The sequence below is a fragment of the Abrus precatorius genome, unplaced genomic scaffold (genome assembly GCF_003935025.1).
Source record: "Abrus precatorius isolate BTA unplaced genomic scaffold, Abrus_2018 Scaffold8, whole genome shotgun sequence".
Lineage (NCBI taxonomy): Eukaryota > Viridiplantae > Streptophyta > Magnoliopsida > Fabales > Fabaceae > Abrus > Abrus precatorius.
The window spans coordinates 52,580-76,653 of NW_020874428.1; the positions used below are offsets into that span (position 1 = coordinate 52,580).

General features: G+C 35.5%; 1 non-coding gene and 1 pseudogene across 1 annotated transcript; one reads left to right on the top strand and one right to left on the bottom strand.

Moving 5' to 3' along the window:
- Positions 1-177: 177 nt before the first annotated feature.
- LOC113847262 lies at positions 178-23,330 on the bottom strand (annotated as a pseudogene).
- On the top strand, positions 9,728-9,834 carry LOC113848574. The gene has a single exon (XR_003501838.1). It is a non-coding gene; the product is annotated as a small nucleolar RNA R71 (small nucleolar RNA).
- Positions 23,331-24,074: the final 744 nt, after the last annotated feature.

A 24,074-nucleotide genomic window follows, 5' to 3' on the forward strand; every position in this document is an offset into this window, starting at 1 on the left:
ACCCCCAACCCCAAACCCCAAACCCCAAACCCCAACCCCCAAACCCTAACCCCAAACCCCAAACCCAAACCCCCAAACCCAAACCCCAACCCCCAAACCCTAAACCCCTAACCCTAAACCCCTAACCCTAAACCCTAACCCCTAACCCCTAACCCCTAAACCCTAAACCCTAAACCCTTAACCCTTAGTTGTTTTGATAGCAACTTGATATTGTCTAGCAGTGACGTCTTGATTAGCAATGGCAGGGGATGGCTCCTGAATGGAAAGGGCTTATGGTCACATTGGCTCAGTGATGAAAGTTACATATTAGTGTTGAATGTTATGTGTTGTAGGGGCATGTGAGTCTTATTTATAATCACATATTAGGGTACAAATAGAATTAACCATAAATACAAATGAATAAACCAAATCCCTAATTTATAATAATGGTTATTTACATGTTCAAACATGGGTTAAATATGCTATCTTATAGTATAAAATATAATAAATGGAAACATTTCAAACAAACTAAAGTACAGAAGTAGCTATCTTCACAAACAAACATAAATGGAAATCTGAAGTCAATTATGCTGTAAAATAAAAGGATGGATTATTATATACCTTTATATCAGCATTAATTCCAGGGAAAGATAGGCAACCTTCAGTAAAGAGTGACATTTTCTTTCAGTATTGCCAACTCTTGGATTTACAAGAACAATTTCCTCTCCTTCACCACGCTCACCTATGGGATTGAACACCATAAGTTGCACATTAATTCCTACTTGAGGTGCTGAGAGACCAATACCATTAGTTCTGTGGAAAAGGAGGTCAAGCAATATTATTAACATTCCAATAAAATCCAAAATTCCCTACATGTATCTAATTACAGTATGCCTAATCTTGATTATACTGTGAGTTCATTTTGAACAGTATAACAATACAAGGTATTGATTTCAATGAAATCCAACCTTCTATTCCCTATATAAAAGAATTATAGATTGCAGAAAGTTATTATTTTCTTAAAATATACTGTTAGATATGAGCCCATGCCAATAATTAATGAGAATATACAAAGATGGAGAGGAAGAGGGAGAGAGACAGAAAGCATAGAGAGAGAGAGATGGAATTGGATACTGAACCATATATATATATCAGTGTTGTCAAATGGCAGATTTGGCAGCGCCATGGCGGCTTGCGGTGGCAGATTTCAACCTCGCCGTTACACTGCCTTCGTTAAATGGCAATTTTCTGTGGTGGCGCCATGGCAGCCGTTACGCCCATGGTGGTAACGGCAGCCATGGCAAAAATTTGTGAAAAATGGTAGATTTCCGTTATTTGGGCCCAAACCCGACCCGGTCCAAGGCTGACCCACGCATAAACTAAGGTAAGTCTCTTTTCCCCGTTACTCAGACCCTTCTCCCTCATCTCTCATCTCTCTTTTCTCTGCTCGTCTTGGACCTCTCTCTACCATCATCTTTTTTCATTTCTTTTCTCCAATCTGTCTTCTCCGACGTAGATTTGCCCTTATCTCAGATCTTTCTCTTCTCTGACATGCTCTATTTGCCGGCACAGCATCTCCTCCATCTCTGACGACCCTTTTTTTTTTCGGTAACCATCTTTTTTTGTTTTTCCCTCTCTCTTGCTATTTTTTCTTTTATTTCTTCATTTCTTTTTTACTCTTTCCATGTTTCAATTTTTCCTTCGTCCACCTATCTGTTGTTTCCATGTTTCAATTTTTCTTTATTTCAGCTTCTCTTAACATGGCTTAACAAGAATCTCCATCATCAAAAGCTTCTAATCGATCTGACCCGGGATAGAAATACACTCATTCGTTGAAAGAGGGTGATCCAAACAACATTGTATGTAACTTTTGTGGAAAAGTTATGAGTGCTGGAATCACTAGAGTGAAACAACATTTGATTGGAAAGAAATGTAACGTGAAAACTTGTCCCAAGTCTCCTGAAGAAGTTAGAAAAGAGATTGAGGCATATCAAAAGGATAAAAAGAGTCAAAACAACTATGAGATGCCAAATGTGAAAAGCTTTAAAAGTATAAGCTATGATGAAAGTGAGAATGAGAAGGATACCTAAACATATAGTATTGCCATGCGTAATCAGAAAGGGCCAATGGATTTGTTTTCTAGAAAGCCAGAAAAAGCAATTGAGAAAAGTAAAAAGTTAAAATTGAGACAAGCAAATATAAGAGAAGTTTGTGACAAAGAAGCCAAAGTAAGGGTCCATCAATACATAGCTCGATTTTGGCATCAAGCTGGCCTTTCTTCTAACCTCATTAAAATGAAGAGCTTTCAAGAAATACTAACAGCTGTTGGTGCTTTTGGTCCAAATTTACCAGCTCCAAGTTATCATGATATTCAAGTTCTACTTCTAAAGAATGAGCTACAACATACCGATTCTCTCATGAAAGACCATAAAGAGCAATGGAGCAAACATGGCTGTTCCATCATGTCAGATGTATGGACCGATCAAAAGCAAAGATGCTTGATTAATTTCTTGGTCAACTATTCTGCTAGGACTATATTTGTGAGGTCCATTGGTGGATCTAATTTTGTGAAGATCAGTGAAAAATTATTTGAGATGCTTGATGCTCTTGTAGAAGAGAATAAAGAAGATAAAGTTGTGCAAGTGATAACATATAATGGAATCAATTATGTCTTGGCTGGTAAGATGTTGGAAGCGAAAAGATAACATCTTTATTGGACTCCTTGTGCAGCTCATTGCATAAATCTTATGCCTGAAGATATTGGAAAGCTTTCCTTAATAAACAAGACAATTCAAAGGGGAATATCGGTTGTTGCCTTTATCTACAGTCATTCAAATACCTTGAATTTGTTGAGAAATTTTACAAACAAGAGGGAATTGGTGAGACATGCAATTATTCGATTTACAACTTCTTTTCTATCATTAGAAAGGCTTCACCAAGAAAAAGCAAATCTTATAAAGATGTTTACTTCTGAGGAATGGTATAAAAACAAGTTATCAAAAGAAGTTAAAGAGAAGCAAGCAACAAAAATTCTATTAAATCCTATATTTTGGAATAATGTGGTATATACTTTGAAAATCATGGCTCCTCTTGTCCGGGTGTTATGTTTGGTTGATGGGGAAATAAGATCAGCCATGGAGTATATTTATGAAGCAATGGAGAAAAGTAAAGAAGTTATTATGAAGTCATTGAAAAATAATGAAAGTAAATACAAAGATGTGTTTGCAATCATTGATAATAGATGGACTTGTCAGCTTCACCGTCCATTACATGCAGTTGGTCACATTTTAAACCCAAAATTTTACTATCACAACCCTCAAATTGAATTTGATTTGGAAGTTACAAATGGGTTGTATGATTGTATCAAGAGGTTGGTGCCAAGTCGGGATGTGCAACAAAGCATACTAATTGAATTACCAATTTATAAGAGCGATGGTGGTCTCTTTGGGTCTGACTTTGCAAAATCACAAAGAAAAGCATTGCTCCTCGTAATTCATCAAAATCTTCAATATTCTAATTTTAAGGTTATAATTCATTTTTAGAGTTATAATTTATTTTTCATTTTATAGCTCAATGGTTGGAGAATGTATTGACATTCAGCTCCACATTTGCAGCAACTAACTATCAAAATTCTGAGCTTGACATGTAGTGCATCCGGATGTGAACGCAATTAGAGTGTTTTTGAGCAAGTAATTTCTTATCTCTCGAGCCTACTACTTTCTTCTAGAAATTAGAAAGAAACTAATTAATATTCTTATAATTAAACTCATGTTGCAGATTCATTCAAAGAAGAGAAATAGGCTTAACCACAAAAAATTACATGACTTGGTTTATGTGAAATACAACTAACAACTCAAAGAACGTTACAATCTTAAAAATGTAATTGATCCAATTATACTCAATAACATTGATGAGTGTAATAAGTGGTTGGTTAGAGAAATGGATAATGATGCTCATGATGAGGATTTTGCAAATGACTTAGTTTTTTATGGTGATAACACTTTATATTGGGCAACTGTTTATGAAGCTTCTGGAATTGGAGAGCCTACAACATATACTAGGCGTCATTCTAAGAAAGAGTCTATCAAGTGGTATCACTATCAAAGCTGCAAAAGTTTCCAAGATCAAGGCATGTTCAACACCAAAAGGAAATGAGAAAATGGTTCTTGAAGATGGTGATGAAGAATTAGAAGATGAAGAGATGTCGGAAGAAATAGAAGATGAATTAGAATTTAATCTTTCACAATCTGATGGAGAAGAGAAGGAGGGATATGCCTTGGTGGATAAGAAAGAGGATGATTATGTTAGAGTTGAAGAAGAGGACTAAATTGATAATCTTTGTTTTTATTGTTAACTTGACATTTAATATTTGCATATTTTGTATTGAATTATACTTTTGATTTTAGGTTATGTTACATATATTTTGAGTTAATTATTTTCTATAATTTTTTGTGACCTATTGTATTTTTTATATATTTTATTATATCTACCATAACTTTATGACAGTTTTTTGAGTTTCCGCCATCTGCCATTGATAACATTGATATATAAATAAATAAATAAATAAATATATATATATATATGTATGTATATATATATAGAGAGAGAGAGAGATGTACTTAGAAAACTCTAATGAGAGTGAATAAGGGCAGTTGTTAGTAAATAGTTAGTTACACTAGTTAGTTAGTTAGGAAAGATTGGCAATAAATAGGAGAAATCAGGTTGGGTGTGTGTGTGGAGTGAAATTGTTAGTTTGTAAAAGTGAAAGGAGAGACCCTTTGTGAAAGGAAATCCTTGGGGAGATTTTTATTCTTCATTTTCTGTTCTATTCTTTAATAAAGTTCTATTTCGTTAATTCTTCTCTTCTTTTGATTTTATTTTCTTTGGGTTCTTAACAGACCACATTCAAGTCTCTTGTGATTTATAACTGGGGAACCTTGAAAAAGGTTGTGGCACAAGATTTGAGGGATAGCTTTAAGGTAGCTGAAGTTTCATTTGAATAGAGCTTAGTCCCATATGGTTCACTGTGCTAATCTCCACAATGTCCATAGGAGGTCTTTTGATATTCAATAAAGGGTATTTATTTGAAAATAAAACCTCATCGTCAAGGTTCAATGTCAACTCACTTACAACCCACGCTATTAATATGGACCTTATTTGGTGACAAAACAGATTGGTCCAGTGGCATTTCAACTCCAGCCCCCATATCATGCTTGGATTGACCCTGTTTTTTATGTGTCTCAGCTTAAGAAGGCAGTGAGATATCATCATTTGGAGGCTGACCTTACCATGGATTAGCAGGTTGTTACTTTTACAACTATTGTTGCACTGTAAGTAAACTGACTAGCAAGTGTACTAGTGTTGTTGTAGCAAGTTATAAAAAATCTTAGAATCAAATTGAGTTTCAAGTATCGTCCTCAGGGAATAAAGTTCTCAATTACCACTTCACAAGATCACAATTAGTTGAGCTTTACAAATTTCAGATTGATTTGGTATGAATGTATCAAAAATGAAATTAGAAAGTAAAACAGAACAGATAGCATAAAAGTATATAGTAAACAGATGTAGAAAGAGTAGCTAGGAAATTGTTTCACCAAAACTGCAACATTGAATCAATAAAGTTCTGAACTTTCAAGCATTTAGATGGAATGATAATCAGTTTCACGTTATATTAATCAAAGGACAATCCCTTGCCTCAATGAATCTAGCATCTAATCAAATCACTCTAATCCCTTAGATCTAATCCAATCAAATGTTGCATTAAGTTTGAGAAACCAAAAGATTGCAAGATTAAGATATCTTATCCCTAAGAAACCAATAACCTTGGCAATTAATTCAGATCTGAGAAACAAATTCAATTCCCTTTGATAAGAGTTCCTCTATGATTAGTTGATGAAATTTCCATTCAATCACTACTTTAACAGCAGAATCAATCACTCAATCCAATCCAAAACTCAAAGTTCAGATCTAAAATCAATTCAATATTTCTATTTCAGATTCACAGTTCCTAACCACAAAGAGTTTAAGCAAACATTACAAAAAGAGAAGAGAAGAAGAGAATGAACAAAGAAGAAACATCTTTAAGTCAATCTCCAATCTGATCCCTCAAGAAATGAAGCTTGGTGTTCGTCCTCAATCTCTCTCTCTGACTCTCTCAATAACAAAAACAAAACGAAGAATGAAAAATGAACCAAAAATTTCTTCTTTTTTTTTTTTTTGAAATTCCTGAGCTAACTGTCTTTTATAGAATTCTAGCTCTGCTAGCGTGATCACTTTTGCAAGTGATAGTAGCTACGCGCACTTCAAAGTGTTCACTTTTGTTGAAAATAGTAGTCACGCAGAAGCTTCCCTTACTAATGTCATGCACGTGTTCACTTCTGCTAGAAATAATGAACAAGCAGAGGATACCTTCTTGCGCATGTTCACTTTTGTGGATAATAGTGAACACGCGCAACAACTCTTCTTAGAGGACTCTCTGAAATGCTCACTTTTTTCAGAAAAAATGATTACGCAGAAGCTCTTCTCAATGCAACCTCTCTAGAATGATCACTTTTGCTAGCACCCACTGCATTGTCACTTGCATCACACATTAGCTCAAATGGTACAGTCCAATCAAGTTTAATAAGAATTGGAGCAGAAATCAGTTTTTCTTTTAAAACAGTAAAAGCATGCATACAAGATTCATCAAATACAAATGCTGCATCCTTTACAAGCAAGTCACTAAGAGGTTTGGCAATTTTAGAAAAATCTTTAATGAACCTCCTATAAAACCCAGCATGGCCTAAGAAACTTCTAATTCCTTTCACATTCACAGGTGGAGGTAATTTACTAATCACTTCTATTTTAGCTTGATCAACCTCCATCCTTCTATTTGAAATCTTATGGCCAAGCATTATTCCTTCTTGCACCATAAAGTGACATTTCTCCCAATTCAACACCAAGTTGGTGTCTTGACATCTCTGCAAAACAATGGACAAATTAGATAAACAATCATCAAATGAATTCCCAAAAACAGAAAAATCGTCCATGAATACCTCAATTATTTTCTCAAACAAGTTAGAAAAAATAGCTAACATGCACCTTTGAAATGTAGCTGGAGCATTACACAGCCCAAAAGGCATTCTTCTATATGCAAATATTCCAAAGGGACAAGTAAAAGCAATTTTTTTTTTTATCAATTGGATCTACAACAATTTGGTTATAGCCAGAATATCCATCTAAAAAGCAGTAAAATGCATGTCCAGCTAACCTTTCTAGCATTTGGTCTGCAAAAGGTAGAGGAAAATGATCTTTTCTGGTTGCATCATTCAGCTTTCTATAATCTATACACATCCTCCATCCTGTGACAGTCCTTGTGGGTATCAACTCATTCTTTTCATTTGGTACTATAGTCATTCCACCCTTTTTAGGTACCACTTGCACAGGACTTACCCAATTGCTTTCTGAAATAGGATATATGATCCCTGCATCTAATAGTTTAATGACTTCCTTCCTTACCACTTCCTTCATGGCAGGGTTTAATTTTCTTTGAGGCTGCACAACTGGTTTAAAATTTTCTTCGAATAAAATTCTGTGCTTACAAAAGGCTGGATTTATACCTTCTAAATCTGAGATGTTCCACCTTATTGCTGATTTATGGGTTCTCAAAATTCTCAGCAACTTCTTCTTCCTTGAGTTTATTGCTTATGATAAATGGATTTTCATGTTTATGATCCAAGAATGCATATCTCAAGTGAGATGGAAGTTGCTTTAATTCCAGCTTCTGACTTTTCTCTTCTTCTCCTTCATTTTTCAACTCCTCTTTGATCAATTTTTCTACAGGTATTAAAATAGGTAGAGTTTCCAATTGCTGCTCCATTTCAAATACATTTTCATCTTCAAAATGCAGAGGTTTAGTATTTCCTGCAGCTATGGTTTCTCTCAACACAGAAATTTCATCAAATCCATTCAAAGAATAAGGAGTGATCATAGAATCCAATGTATCTACTCTCATACATGTGTTATCATCAATTGGATATTTCAAAGCTTCAAATACATTAAATATTACCTTTTCCTCTTGAACTCTAAGCATTAACTCTCCTTTTTGCACATCAATGAGAGCTCATCCAGTTGCAAGGAAAGGTCTACCTAAGATTAATGGTATATTGGCATCTACCTCCATATCCAATATGACAAAATCTGCAAAAAAAATAAATTTATCAACCTTAACCAACAAATCCTCTACTACTCTATATGGATAAGTATATGATCTATCAGCTAATTGTAATATAAAGTTGGTTGCTTTCACTTCTTCTATCTCCAATTTTTTCATAATGGCTAATGGCATCAAATTAATGCTTGCCCCCAAGTCACACAATGTTTTTCCCACAATACAATTTCCTATTTCACAAGGTATGCTAAAGGATCTTGGGTCTTTTAATTTTTTAGGAAGTTTTCTTCTAAGAATAGCATTGCACTCCTCTGTCAAGGGTACAGTCTTATCATGTTCTAACTTCCTTTTCTTGGAGAGTAGTTCCTTCATGAATTTGGCATAAGATGGCATTTGCTCCAAAGCTTCAGCCAATGGGATGTTAATTTGCAGCTTTTTGAACACGTTTAGAAACCTCTCAAACTGCTCCTCTTGCTTAGGATTTTGCACTCTTTGAGGATAAGGCAGTCTCTTATATTTTTCTGGATCAATTGGCTTGTAAGTGTCCTCAAATAATTGCTTCTTTGTCTTTCTTTCAGAACTTTATAAACTTCTTCATTCTTTTCTGAATGTTCTCTCTTTAGTAGCTTGAAGTTCCCTTGCTGCAATTCTTCTTTTAAATCTCTTTCCTCTGCTACATTTTCTACTTGCTTTTCTGCTGCAACATTATTCAGTTTCTTTTCAGCTGGTTTTGGACTGGCTACAACAGCTCCACTTCTTGTAACTATAGCTTGACATTGTTCCTTTGGATTCACCACTGTCTTACTTGAAAATCTTTCTTCATCTCTGCTTGTTAATTGTTCAGCTAGCTGTCCAATTTGAGTTTCTAACTTCTTCATAGATGCTTCTTGATTCTTGATGCTGAATTGAGTGACTTTCATGAATTGTAACATTGCTTCCTCAATCTCCTTCATTCTTTCACTCATTGGTCTAGCTGAATGTTGACTCCTTTGAGGTTGAGTAGAAGAATTTCCTTGAAAGTACTGTTGTTGTTGGTGATTTCCTACATTTGAAAATAGAAGAGATGTATTAGTGCTTTTCATTGCAGAATTATGAGGATTCCATTTATAAAATTGTTGATTCCTATTATTAGAATACTGAAATCCAGGAGGAAATGATTGTTGAGGATAAGATTGTTGTTGTCTTTGATAATTTCCCATATAATTGACTTGCTCTTGTGGTTCAGGTGTAGGTACATCACATGCACCATTAGCATAATTCCCTCCACAAAAATCGCATGTCAACTGACTTGTCACCAGATTTTCAGTCTGCAAATTATTAATCTGCTTAGTCAAAGCTACTATTTGATTAGAAAATAATTGGTTCTGCAGCTGATTCTGTGCAAGAAAAGTTTCCATCATCTTTGCTTCATATTCATTGCCTCTTCTTGTATTCCTCAAGTTGGAATTCTAATACATGGATGAAGCCATCATCTCAATGATTCTTTGGGCTTCTTCCAAGGATTTCATGCTCAAAGATCCTCCTGCAGCTACATCAATCTTAGTTCTAGTTACTATATTCATTCCATTATAAAAAGTTTCCAGCTGCATCCATTATGGAATACAATGATGTGGACATCTTCTCAGCAACTCTTTATATCTTTCCCATGCTTCATAAAGTGATTCTCCTTCCTGCTGCACAAAAGATGTTATTTCTCCTCTCAGCTTAACAGCTTTTGAGGGAGGAAAATATTTTGTTAAAAATTTATTCAAAAGTTCAGTCCATGTGGTGATACTTCCCTGAGGTTGTGCTTGTAACCAACATTTGGCTTTGAAAGAAAATGGAAATAGCCTCAGTCTTATAGCATCTTCACTTACTCCATTCATCCTTATAGTATCACACAACTGTAGAAAATTAGAGATATACAGATTAGGATCATCAGAAATTCCACCAGAAAATTGGTCCTGCTGCACTAAGTGAAGTAAGGCTGGTTTTATCTCAAAATGATTGGCTTGAATGGTTGGTCTAACAATTGAAGAATTATAGCCTTACATATCTGGAATTGCATAATCTCCTAGTGTTCTCATTCTATGTTGTTTTGTCATTTCAACTTTTGGAGTTGGCTGTCTAAAAGGTGAAAGTTTCCTATTTGCAAAATGAGTGACTTGAAATTCTGGAGAATGTATAACCTTTAGATCACTGTCACTTCCTAAAGATCTCTCTGCTCTAGTCTCTTTTCTTAATCTCCTAAAAGTTCTATCAATGTCAGGATCAAAGACAAGAGTAGATTTATTTTTGTTTTTGCCACGCATATACAACTAAACACAAATATAGTATAATGAAAACAGAAAACTGCACATGTAATGTAATATTTGCAGAAAATTTAAAGAAACAAATGCTCAATCTAGTTATTTTCCTATTACTAATGATATTGAAACAAATTATTCCTCGGCAACGGCGCCAAAAACTTGTTACTTTTACAACTGTTGTTGCACTGTAAATAAACTAACTAGCAAGTGTACTAGTGTTGTTGTAGCAAGTTATAAAAAATCTTAGAATCAAATTGAGTTTCAAGTATGGTCCTCAGGGAATAAAGTTCTCAATTACCACTTCACAAGATCACAATTAGTTGAACTTTACAAATTTCAGATTGATTTGGTATGAATGTATCAAAAATGAAATTAGAAAGTAAAACAGAACAGATAGCATAAAAGTATATAGTAAACAGATGTAGAAAAAGTAGCTAGGAAATTGTTTCACCAAAACTGCAACATTGAATCAATAAAGTTCTGAACTTTCAAGCATTTAGATGGAATGATAATCAGTTTCACGTTATATTAATCAAAGGACAATCCCTTGCCTCAATGAATCTAGCATCTAATCAAATCACTCTAATCCCTTAGATCTAATCCAATCAAATGTTGCATTAAGTTTGAGAAACCAAAAGATTGCAAGATTAAGATATCTTATCCCTAAGAAACCAATAACCTTGGCAATTAATTCAGATCTGAGAAACAAATTCAATTCCAATTGATAAGAGTTCCTCTATGATTAGTTGATGAAATTTCTATTCAATCACTACTTTAACAGCAGAATCAATCACTCAATCCAATCAAAAACTCAAAGTTCAGATCCAAAATCAATTCAACATTTCTATTTCAGATTCACAGTTCCTAACCACAAAGAGTTTAAGCAAACATTACAAAAAGAGAAGAGAAGAAGAGAATGAACAAAGAAGAAACATCTTTAAGTCAATCTCCAATCTGATCCCTCAAGAAATGAAGCTTGGTGTTCGTCCTCAATCTCTCTCTCTGACTCTCTCAACAACAAAAACAAAACGAAGAATGAAAAATGAACCAAAAATTTCTTCTTTTTTTTTTTTGAAATTCCTGAGCTAACTGTCTTTTATAGAATTCTAGCTCTGCTAGCGTGATCACTTTTGCAGGTGATAGTAGCTACGCGCACTTCAAAGTGTTCACTTTTGTTGAAAATAGTAGCCACACACAAGCTTCCCTTACTAATGTCATGCACGTGTTCACTTCTGCTAGAAATAATGAACACGCAGAGGATACCTTCTTGCGCATGTTCACTTTTGTGGATAATAGTGAATACGCGCAGCAACTCTTCTTAGAGGACTCTCTGGAACGCTCACTTTTTTCAGAAAAAATGATTACGCAGAAGCTCTTCTCAATGCAACCTCTCTAGAACGATCACTTTTGCCAGCAAAAGTGATTACGCAGAAACTCTTCTTCATTTTATGGTTCTGGAGTGGTCACTTTCACCAGCGAAAGTGATCACTCACAGGCTGTTCTTCAATTATCAACTTCTTTCCTCCAATTTTTGCTACTTTTCTTCTATTTTTCCTTTGATCATCCAATCCTCATGAACTTAGCTCAGAATTCCCTACAAAAGCATACTTGAATTGTCACTTTTTACATAGAAAATCAATGAATTTTAAAATAACTATGTTTAAAAGTGACATGCAACATTTTATTATTTTTTAAAAGGTTTTCTACTATTTCTAGCATGTTTTCTTTATTAATTGCACTAAAAACTATTGTAAAATACTAGTAAAATATGGATTCATCACAGGTGGATGCAATTCTCTATTCTCACGATAAGGTTTTGGGGGTACACTCTATTACTAGGCAGGGTGAGCAAGTGGACTAGGTTCTGATTTAGTGGCAAGATCGTCTCATAGAGGAAGATACTTGGGAGGATGTTTCCACTGTTAATTCCCAGTTTACAGACTTTAACCTTGAGAACAAGGTTGATTCTTCAGCAGGAGGTATTATTAGACATAAGCCTATGCCAATAATTAATGAGAAGAATGGGCTTTAGACGGTTTATTCTAGGAGGAATAAATAGTAATAATAGGTGGTCAATATGTTATCAGTAAGTTACAAGAGTTTTATTTGGAATTTATAATGTATGCAACAGTTACAATTGGTTTTATTTGGAGTTATCACTTGGTTAATGAGCCAGTTTCAAGAGGCTCATTTTGGAGTTAAATATGGGAAAATTGTAAAGGAAAGGAGGGGAGAGAAAATAATACAAACCAGTGTTGTTAAAAATCGATTATTTTACAACGGAGGCTGTTACGACTATGGCGTGGTGTGGCGGAAATGGATGGCGGCGCCATGGCGGCCGTTACGAGCATGGCAGAAACGGTGGATATAGTGTGTTTTTGTTGAGAAAAGGGTTTTTCTGCAATTTTGGGCCAGACCTGATCCGGTTCAGATACCCAACCCTAAAGTTTAGATTTTTCCTTGTCTTCTCCTTACGGTCTCACTCTCCCTCTCTTTGCGATCTCACTCTCCTCTCTGCTCATCTCTTTTCTCTCTACTCTCTATCGAGATTTCACTCTCTTTCTCTGCAACATCTCTCTCTGCTCTCTGTTGAGATCTCTCTTTGCTCTTTCTGAGATCTTTCTTTACTGAGATCTCTTTGTCCTGGGCTCCTTGAGTTTTTGTTTTAGTGCTGTTTTGTCTCCATTTCCAGCGACTGCACCTGCAACTCCGGCGACTGCACCATCTTTGGCGACTCCAACCTCCATTTTCGACGACTACACCTCTATCTCTGGCGACTCCATTTTTTTCGGTAGCTATTTTTTTCATTTTTCCTCTCAATTTTTTCTTTATTTCCCTCATTTAAGTTTTACCCTTTCCATTTTTCAATTTCTACCACTCCCATGTCTCTATTTTTTCTTTGTTTTTCTCTAATTTTCCTAAAAAAAGATTCTCTTTATTTCAGCTACCCTTAACATAGCTCAACATAAGTCTTCATCAAATTGTTCAAGAGCTTCTAATCGTTCTGACCTGGGATGGAAATATGCTCATTCGGTGAAAGATGGAGATATAAACAATATTATATGTAACTTTTGTGGAAAAGTTATAAGTGCTGGAATCACTAGAGTGAAACATTTAATTGGAAAGAAGGGTAATGTGAAAGCTTGTCCCAAGTGTCCAGAAGAAATTAGAAAATAGATTGAGACATATGAAAAGGAAAAAAAGAGTCAAAATAATTTTGAGATGTCAAATGTGAGAAGCTTTGAAGGTATAAGCTATGATGAAAGCGAGGATGAAAAGGATATCCAAACCCGTTGTGTTGCCATTGGAAATCAGAAAGGGCCAATGGACTTGTTTTGTAGAAAGCCATAAAGTGTCATTGAGAAAAGAAAAAAGGAAAATTTGAAACAAACAAATATAAGAGAACAATGTGACAAAGAAGCCAAGGCAAGGGTCCATCAATACAAAGCTCAATATTGGTATCAAGTTGGCCTTTCCTTTAACCTTGTTAAACTGAAGAGCTTTCAAGAAATGCTCACAGCTGTTGGTGTCTTTGGTCCAAATTTACCAACTCCAAGTTATCATGATATTCGAGTTTCACTTCCTAAGGAAGAGTTAGAATATACTAATTCTTTGATGAAAAATCATAAGGATTAATGGAGCAAACATGGTTGTTCTATCATGTCAGATGCATGGACGGATCGAAAGCAAAGATGTTTAATTAATTTCTTGGTCAATTTTCCTGTTAGGACTATGTTTATGAGGTCTGTTGATGGATCTAATTTTGTGAAGACCGGTAAGAAATTATTTGAGATGCTTGATGCTCTTGTGGAGGAGATTGGAGATGATAAAGTCGTGCAAGTGATAACGGATAATGGGAGCAATTATGTCTTGGCTAGTAAGATGTTGGAAGCAAAAAAACATCTTTATTGGACTCCTTGTGCAGCTCATTGCATAGATCTTATGCTTAAAGATATTAGAAAACTTCCCTTGATAAAGAAGACAATTCAAAGGAAAATATTTGTTGTTGGTTTTATCTATAGTCATTCAAGTACCTTGAGTTTGTTGACAAATTTTACAAACAAGAGGGAATTGGTGAGACATGTGTTACTAGATTTGCAACTTCTTTTCTATTAGAAAGGCTTCATCAAGAAAAAGCAAATCTTAGAAAGATGTTTACTCATGAGAAGTAGTATAAAAACAAATTGTCAAAGGAAGTAAAAGGGAAGCAAACAACAAAAATTCTATTCAATCTTGTATTTTGAAATAATGTGGTATATACTTTAAAAATCATGGCTCCTCTCGTTCGGGTGTTACGTTTGGTTGATAGAGAAAGAAGACCAGTCATGGGATATATTTATGAAGCAATGGAGAAAGGTAAAGAAGCTATTATGAAGTCATTCAAAAATAATGAAAGCAAATACAAAAATGTGTTTGAAATCATTGATAATAAATGGACTTGTCAGCTTCATCGTCCATTACATGCAGCTGGTCATATTTTAAATCCGGAGTTCTTTTATGACAACCCTCAAATAGAATTTGATTTGGAAGTTACAAATGGATTGTATGATTGTATCAAGATGTTAGTGCCAAGTTGGGATGTGCAACAAAGCGTACTACTGGAATTACCAATTTATAAGAGTGGTGGTGGTCTCTTTGGGTCCGACTTTGCAAAATCATAAAATAAAAAAAAGCATTGCTCCTAGAAATTAATCAAAGTCTTCAACATTTTAATTTTAGGGTTATAATTCATCTTTAGAGTTATAATTTATCTTTCATTTTATAGCTCAATGATGGAGAATGTATGGACATTCAGCTCCACATTTGCAGCAACTAGCTATCAAAATTTTGAGCTTGACATATAGTGCATCTGGATGTGAACGCAACTGGAGTGTTTTTCAGCAAGTAATTTCTCATCTCTCAAGCCTACTACTTTCTTCTAAAAATTAGAAAGAAACTAATTAATATTCTTTTAATTAAACTCACGTTGCAGATTTATTCAAAGAAAAAGAATAGGCTTGATCACAAAAATTACATGACTTGGTTTATGTGAAATATAACCAACAACTCAAAGAATGTTACAATCTTAAAGATGTAATTGATCCAATTACACTCAATGACATTGATAAGTATAATGAGTGGTTGGTTGGAGAAATGGATGATGATGCTCATGATGAGGATGCTAGAAATGACTTAATTTTTTATGGGGATAACACTTTAAATTGGGCAACTGTTTATGAAGCTTCTGAAATTAGAGAGCCTACAACATATACTAAGCGTCATTCTAAGAAAAGAAAGAGTTCATCAAGTGGTATCACTATCAAAGCTGCAAAAGTTTTCAAGATCAAGGCATGTTCAACACCAAAAGGAAAAGAGAAAATAGTTCTTGAAGATAATGATGAAGAATAAGAATTAGAAGATGAAGAAATGTCAGAAGAAATAGAAGATGAATTAGAAATTAATCTTTCACAATCTGAGGGAGAAGAGAAGGAAGGATATGCCTTGGTGGATGATAAAGAGGATGATTATGTTGGAGTTGAAGAAGAGGACTAAATTGATAATATTTGCTTTTATTGTTAACTTGACATTTGATAATTGCATATTTTGTATTGAATTATACTTTGGATTGTAGGTTATGCTACATATATTTTGAGTTAATTATTTTCTATCATTTTCTGTGACCTATAGTATTTTTTTATATATTTTATTATATCCATCATAAATCTGCCATAACCTGCCATAGCGGCCACCATAACTTTATGACAGTTTTTCTGGTTTCTGCCATGAGCCATCATCTGTCATTGATAATATTGATACAAACTGAGTGATTCTCAGTAATAAGGAAATTTTCCCTTGTAAGAGGATTCTGCCTCTTGAATGTCTTTTCTGTTCATTTGAATAAAAGAATCTTTCCTTTCTCAATTCTCTATCTTTCTTTTTGTTCAAATTCTTATTATTTTGTTTTTACATAAACTGAAAACCTATCATATCCCTCAATGTTATTTATATTACAATTGATAATATTAACATATACATTAATACAACTTGTTTATATGTAATATAATTTAAACATATTCCATGCCTTGTTACAAGTCAAACCCCTTTTTTTCTATGATCTTACTACACTGGGATTTTCTTTTATAAGACCAAAAGTTGTCCCAACACATTTTGGGTGTAGGAATATTCTCCACTTAAGTGTTGGCTTTACCCTATCAGCAAGATGCTCCCATACTATAGTAAGCTTTTATGCGCCAATAGGATATTTCATTTAAAACCATTTTCGATTTAAAAGGACAGGTGCAAGAACTTAACACAAACTTACACATGTTGATTTTTCTGTATTAATTCATTATTTATTGATTCCATTGGATGTAGCATTGTAGGCATAGAGATTAAGTATATATTTTAAATTTTGGGTATGGAGTGAACCTATTCTTTTGATTAAAAGCATAATTATAAATAAAATAAGGAATATTCTTATTGTATGTACTGTTGAACAGTATAATTTTATATATTTTTAATTTCTTTTATTGCTCCATGTTAATAAAAGAAACATATTATCAATACCTGAACAGGCTGATTGGATTGGATTTTCTTGCCAAAGCTGAGAATTTTTCACAGTGAAAAAAGAAAACAAAATAACAATAGCTAATTGTGATGAACCTTTTATAATTAATTTCAATCAAATTCTTAAAATAAGTAAAAGTGTTTGAAAATATCTATTATAGTCTGCCAAAGATATACATGTCATCAGGTTGGTCCTCCATTTATAAATATGTCAAAGTTTAAACTGACGTCAAATTTGTCTAAAAAGACAACATTAAAATGCCAGTGAATGACCAGTTTGATGATTCCAATATGATGCCCCGTATATTAAACATTCCAAAATGGACATTTTCTCAAAAAAAAAAAAAAAACAAGAGAACTATTGAAGCTCAAAAATTAGTCTTGATTAAAGATTACAAGTTGCTTAAACATTACATTAGCCAACTTAGAAACATCAAATGACTTTATGTTTTAATTTTGATCATTTATGCATGATATAACAGTATGTGGAGGTATGCAATCCTCGGATTAAATCCACTCTCCAGTTTCCTAAAACAGTTTTGATGTTGTGGATAGTTTTTTTTATATTCAAAACATAAATATGCTCAATTAAATTGGAACAGGAAGGAAGAATACAAGTATAAAAAGCATGAAGCACTAATATATATACAAGTTTGGAACCTATTCAGCTTCTATTGCACTATTATCCCTTTGTCCCTCCCCCCTCCCTTCCAAGATATTACAACCAACTAATGTTCTAATACAAGCCAAAGTATTATACTATCACTATCAGCTCATTGCTCTATGAAAAATCCGTATGATAATTCAATGAAAACTAAACAATAAATAAATAAATAAAATTTACCATAATTATACTCCACAGAACACAGAAGCAAACATTGTAACATGCCAACATGGAGAATGCTTACCTGTACATTACGTCAAACATTTAGTCGACAAGCTTCTTCAGATTATCATCAAAGGTGATTATGATCTTATTTCTCGCCCTCAATATCGGGTCTGGATACTTCACAATTTTCATAGGTGCTTCAAATTCAAGATCAGCAGCTTTAAAACAACAAAGAAAGAGAGAGAGAGATTAAGATTTGAACTGTGGGTAGAGTGTAGAACTTACTAGAAGCGACTTGGTCTTGATCGGTGGAGAAACTGGTCTTTGGTATCGTGCGTGGAGTAGCTCGATGAGGGTTCACGGAGGAGAGAACCCGGTCCAGCGTGGAGGAATGGTTGAAGCAGCCGTTCGGAATGGCCGGAAGTTGATACAGTAGTTCTAGGTATGAAAAACAACGAAGAACTAGAACAATAGAGATTCTAAGAAGAAGAATAGAATCCAAAGAATTTTTATTGAGTAAGAGATTCAGGAAGATATGTTGCTTACAAAAGAATGGAATGTATTGAATTCTGTTACATTGCTACTTATAGCAGAGCCTAGTAACTAACTACTAAAACCATAACAGAAATTAATTTTTATTTAAGTCCTCACACTAATTGAATTATTACAACAAGCCCTCTTATGATCAATATCCTGTATCAATGCCTCCTTCCAAAAACATTCTTGCCCTCAAGAATGGAACTGAGGAAACTTTTGCTTTAAGTCATAATAAAATTCCCAGGTAGCATCCTCAGGAAGTTGATGCTTCCATTTGACCAACACTTTTGTAGCAGCACGACTGCCCCTTTTTACCGTCATTCTATCAAGAATGGCTTCAGGTTCCCTTGTTCCTCCTTTCTCCCAAGTGGCAGTGGGCAAAGTGCTAGAAGTAGAGGTTTGTCCAACATGTTTTCTTAATTGAGAGACATGGAAGACATTATGAATTTGAGACTGAGCAGGCAAGTCCAACTTATAAGCAACCGGACCCACATGATCTAGGATAAGAAATGGACCATTAAACTTAGAAGAAAGCTTGGCATTTTCTCGGAAAGTCACAGAAACTTGTTTATAAGGGTGAAGCTTGACAAAAACCCAATCACCAATCTGAAATCTGCGATCAGACCTGTGCCTATCAGCCAATTGCTTCATCCTGTCTTGTGCTCTCTTCATATGGAACTTGAGCAGCTTGAGGACCTCCTCTCTCTTTTGCAGACTTCTATCCACAAGTTCAATGTTCGATTCCCCAGGCAAATAAGGCAAACAGATAGGTGGTGGCTGGCCATAGACAATTTCAAAGGGAGTAGCTTGAATGCTACTGTGAAAATTTGTGTTATACCACCACTCCGCAAGCGGCAACCACCTGGACCATTGCTTGTGCTGATCAGAACACATACATCTGAGGTAGGTTTCGAGGCACCTATTCACAACCTCAGTTTGACCATCAGTTTGAGGGTGGTAGGCCGTTGATAACTGGAGCTGAACTCCCTGAAATGCCATGAGATCTTGCCAAAATTTGCTCACAAACACCGGGTCCCGGTCAGAAGTAATAATGGCAGGAAAACTATGTAATATAAAAACATGGTCCAAGAAGCTTTGTGCCATATTAGCAACAGTGTAGGGATGAGAGAGGGACATGAAATGTGCAGCTTTACTAAGCCTATCCACCACTACAAAGATGACTTGCTTCCCAAAAGATAGTGGTAATCCTTCAATGAAATCCATGGTGCTGTGTTGCCACACATGATCAGGAATTGGTAATGGTTGAAGGAGTCCAGGGGAAGCAGCATTATCAATTTTACAGGTTTGGCAGACACCACATTGTTGCACAAAGGATTTGACATCTTTGGTCATCCCTCTCCAATATACAATCGCTTTGATTTTCCTCAATGTCACATCCTTACCAGAATGTCCTTCGACGGCTGATTCATGAATCCACTTGAGAAGGTGCTTCCTCAATTCAGTATCCCTACCAACCACCAGTTTACCTTTCCTTCTTAACTGATTAGTATTCCATGTAAAATGTCTATGAGAGGCAGGATTAGCTTGAAGTTCAGAAATCAACATCTGAAGAGAAGGATCAGATTGCCAAGACAACAAGATTCTTTGTAAAAGATCAGATTCAGGTTAAAGGGTGGTAGATGTCAAACAAGATACTGCATCTATATTTTCCAACCTAGAGAGAGCATCTGCAGCAACATTTTCCTTGCCCTCTTTGTACTCAATGTCAAAGTCAAATTCAAGCAAATTAACAAGCCATTGCTGCTGAAAAGTTGTAGTTAGTCTTTGATCCAAAATGTATTTAAGACTCTTATGATCAGTGCGAATGATGAATTTCCTAGGCAATAAGTAGTGTCTCCACTTTTGGACAGCAAAAACCACTGCCAATAATTCCTTTTCATAAGTAGAAAGTGACTTTTGTTGCAAGTTAAGGGCTCTGCTAATGAAAGCCAAAGGGTGATGATCTTGCATCAGGACAGCTCCTATCCCATTCCCTAAGGCATCTACTTCCACGACAAAAACCTTAGTGAAATCTGGCAAGGCCAGGACTGGTGCTTTAATTAAGTGATCTTTTAAGGACTGAAATGCCAATTTAGCTTCAGGGGTCCAAGAAAAATTATCTTTCTTCAACATCTCAGTTAAAGGTTTAGCTAAGATGCCATAGCCTTTTACAAACCGCCTGTAATACCCTGTGAGTCCTAAAAACCCCCTCAGCTGCTTAAGTGATTGAGGGAAGGGCCATTCGGTAACAGCAGAAATTTTCTCAGGATCAGTAGAAGCCCCTTGAGCAGAAATAAAATGTCTTAGATATTCAACCCTAGAGACACCAAAGTAACATTTAGATGTCTTAGCATACAAGAATTTCTCTCTCATGGTTTGTAAAACCTGATGGAGATGTAGCAAATGTTCTTCCAAACTATTGCTGTAGATGAGAATATCAACAAAAAAGACAAGAAGGAATTTCCTTAAGTAAGCCTGAAAAACGTCATTCATTAATCCCTGAAATGTAGCTGGGGTATTGGTCAACCCAAAGGGCATGACCAAGTACTCAAAATGCCCTGCATGTGTCTTAAAAGCAGTTTTGTGTATGTCAGCAACATTCATTCTTACTTGGTTATACCCCGACCTGAGATCTATTTTAGAAAAAATTACTGAACCATGCAACTCATCAAGTAAATCCTCTACTAAGGGAATTGGAAACTTATCCTTAACAGTATGCTTGTTGAGATCTCTATAGTCTACACAAAGTCTCCAAGAGCCATCCTTCTTACCCACCAAAACAACAGGAATAGCATATGGACTATTGTTGTGCTGAATGATTCCAGAGCTGAGTGACTCCTGAACCAACCTATCAATCCCATCCTTCTGCTGCTTACTGTACCGGTAAGGTCTCTTAGAAACAGGATTAGCTCCCTGAATCAATGGAATGTAATGATCATGACCCGGTTTTGTCGGAGGCAGGCCTGAGGGTTCTTGGAAGACATCCTCATAGTCTCTTAACACCCCTTCCAGAGCAGAAGAAGGTTCGGACACAACAGCATGAGTGGTCAATGAGTGTAGTAACCCCGTATGTTGATCACAAAGTTGTAACAGAGAAAAATGGACTCCAGTGCCCAATGCCTTGGTCAATTGCTGCTTCCTAACAGTTTTCACATTAGTAGTGACACCCCTTAAAACATGTTTCTTCCCATGAACATAGAACTGCATTGATAACTTGTCAAAATTCCAAGTAATATCCCCTAATGTTACCAACCACTCTATCCCCAACACTAAATCACAACAGCCAAGAGGAAGAAGCATAACATCTGAAGTAAATAGAGTATGCTGAATCGTCCATGTGAAATCTTTGATCATAGAAGAAACTGTAACCTTAGTACCATCAGCAACAGTAACAGTTAAGGGTGACATCTGAGAAGTTTTATAGCCCAATTTCTTAGCGACCTCCACATCCAGAAAATTATGTGTGCTCCCACTGTCAATGAGCACATGCAATGGTTTCTTCAAGAAATAACATGTGATCCTCATCGTTCGAAAGCTAGGCAAACCTGACATTGCATTTACAGAAATTAATGGCCCAACAGGGTCCTGACCATCCCGGTCTTCATCAAGTGACAACTCAGGTATACTGTCACTTGAATCCTCCAATTCCATGACATGGATTTGCAGCTTCTTGTGGGTTTGGCCATGTTCTGGTGTGAATGGTTCATCACAAAATAGCAGAGGCCTTTAGCACGCCTCTCACTCATATAAGCAGGTGTGAAGTTTCTGGTTGTTGGTACGTTTGGTTTGTGTGTGTTTAAGGGTTTAGGAGGGTTAGGTAACAATGGTGGTTTGGCTGAAAAGGTAGGCTTAAAGGGTTTAGGTAAGAAGTTCTTATGGGAATCAGAAGTGGTTCCAGATTCATATAATTTGGCTAAAGCAAAGGCTCTTTGGACAGAAACAGGTTGGAACATCCTCACCATCATTTGGATTTCTTGCGTAAGGCCACCAAGAAAGCAACTCAATTAATGTTCACTAGATAGGTTCAACCGAGCAACAATGGCATCGAATTCCTCATGGTATGCAGCCACTTACCCCTTCTGTCTCAACTTCATTAATTCTGCCATAGGATCATCACACACTTCACCAAACCTCTCAATCAAGATTTTGGTGTAACTGTCCCAAGAAGGAAATTGACTCAAACCTACATTCTTGACATAAGCACTATGCCACTGCAGTGCCTTTCCCTCAAAATGCACCACAGCTAGTCGCACTTTGTATTCATCAGGTGTATTATCAACCGAAAAAAAAGTTTCACATTGCATGATCCATTGCTTAACTGCATCACCATTGAATCTAGGGAAATCAAGTCGAGCTAAACGAGTATTACAAGAGTAAGAAGGACGGTCACCGCGATTAAAAATCCCTGCACCCGCGGACTGATTTCTTCCCCCAAACACCTGAGTCCGCAATTCTTGAAATTGTTCATTGATTTGCTGTGTGAAAGAAGTTCTCAAAGATTGCATCAATGAATCATGAAGAGATTGCTAAAGTGAACCCGCAATTTCGATGAATTTCTCGTCAATCTTCAATCCAAGACGCTCCTCCATCTCGCGCTCCGCAATGCGATTCCTTGTTGATTCCGCCATGTCGAATCCGTGGAAAGTACAGGCTGATACCAGTTGATACAGTAGTTCTAGGTATGAAAAACAATGAAGAACTAGAACAATAGGGATTCTAAGAAGAAGAATAGAATCCGAAGAATTTTTATTGAGTAAGAGATTCAGGAAGATATGTTGCTTACAAAAGAATGGAATGTATTGAATTCTGTTACATTGCTACTTATAGCAGAGCCTAGTAACTAACTACTAAAACCATAACAGAAACTAATTTTTATTTAAGTCCTCACACTAATTGAATTATTACAACAAGCCCTCTTATGATCAATATCCTGTATCAGAAGTGCTGAAGTACGACGAAGAAGAAGAGGGTGAATTAAAGAGAAGCAAGTGAGAGAAGCCATGGCCACGAGATTGGGTGGGTCAGATTGCAAGGTTTACCCTTTGTTTATATCTTGTTTAAAAGTACTTATAAAAATGCTATGTCAAGAAGTCTGATAAACTCTTTGACGTGACAAGCAAGAAAATAGCTTTTTATTAATTCTATTTTTTAAAATAAGTTTAAAAATTATATTATTTAAATAAAAAAAATTTTGATTAGAAAGATAAGCAGGTTAAGTTAAACATAATTAATATATATATATATATATATATATAATTTTATTATTATTAAATTTAAATAATAAAAAATTAATTTTATTTTTTATTTAAATTTTTAAAATATTTTATTTTATTTTATATTAAGTATCATGATCTCAACTGATATTTTATTTATTATTTAATCTTTGCCAATAAAAAATAATTTTTAAAGTTTCTCTTATCATGTGAACGAAAGTGATCACGCGCATCTTGTTATGCTGGAAAACTCTCTGGAACACTCACTTTCGCCAGCGATAGTGATCACGCACACTGGAACCCTCACTCTTGCCAGCGATAGTGATTACGCACACTTTGCTATGTTGAGGAACTCTCTGGAACGCTCACTTTCGCCAGCGAAAATGACAACGCGCATCTATACTCTTTTGAGAAACTCTCTGGATCGCTCACTTTCACCAACAATAGTGATCACGCCCAGATTCTCCTTCATTTCCAAGCTCTGGAACAATCACTTTCACCAGCTAAAGTGATAACACCCAACACATCTTCAT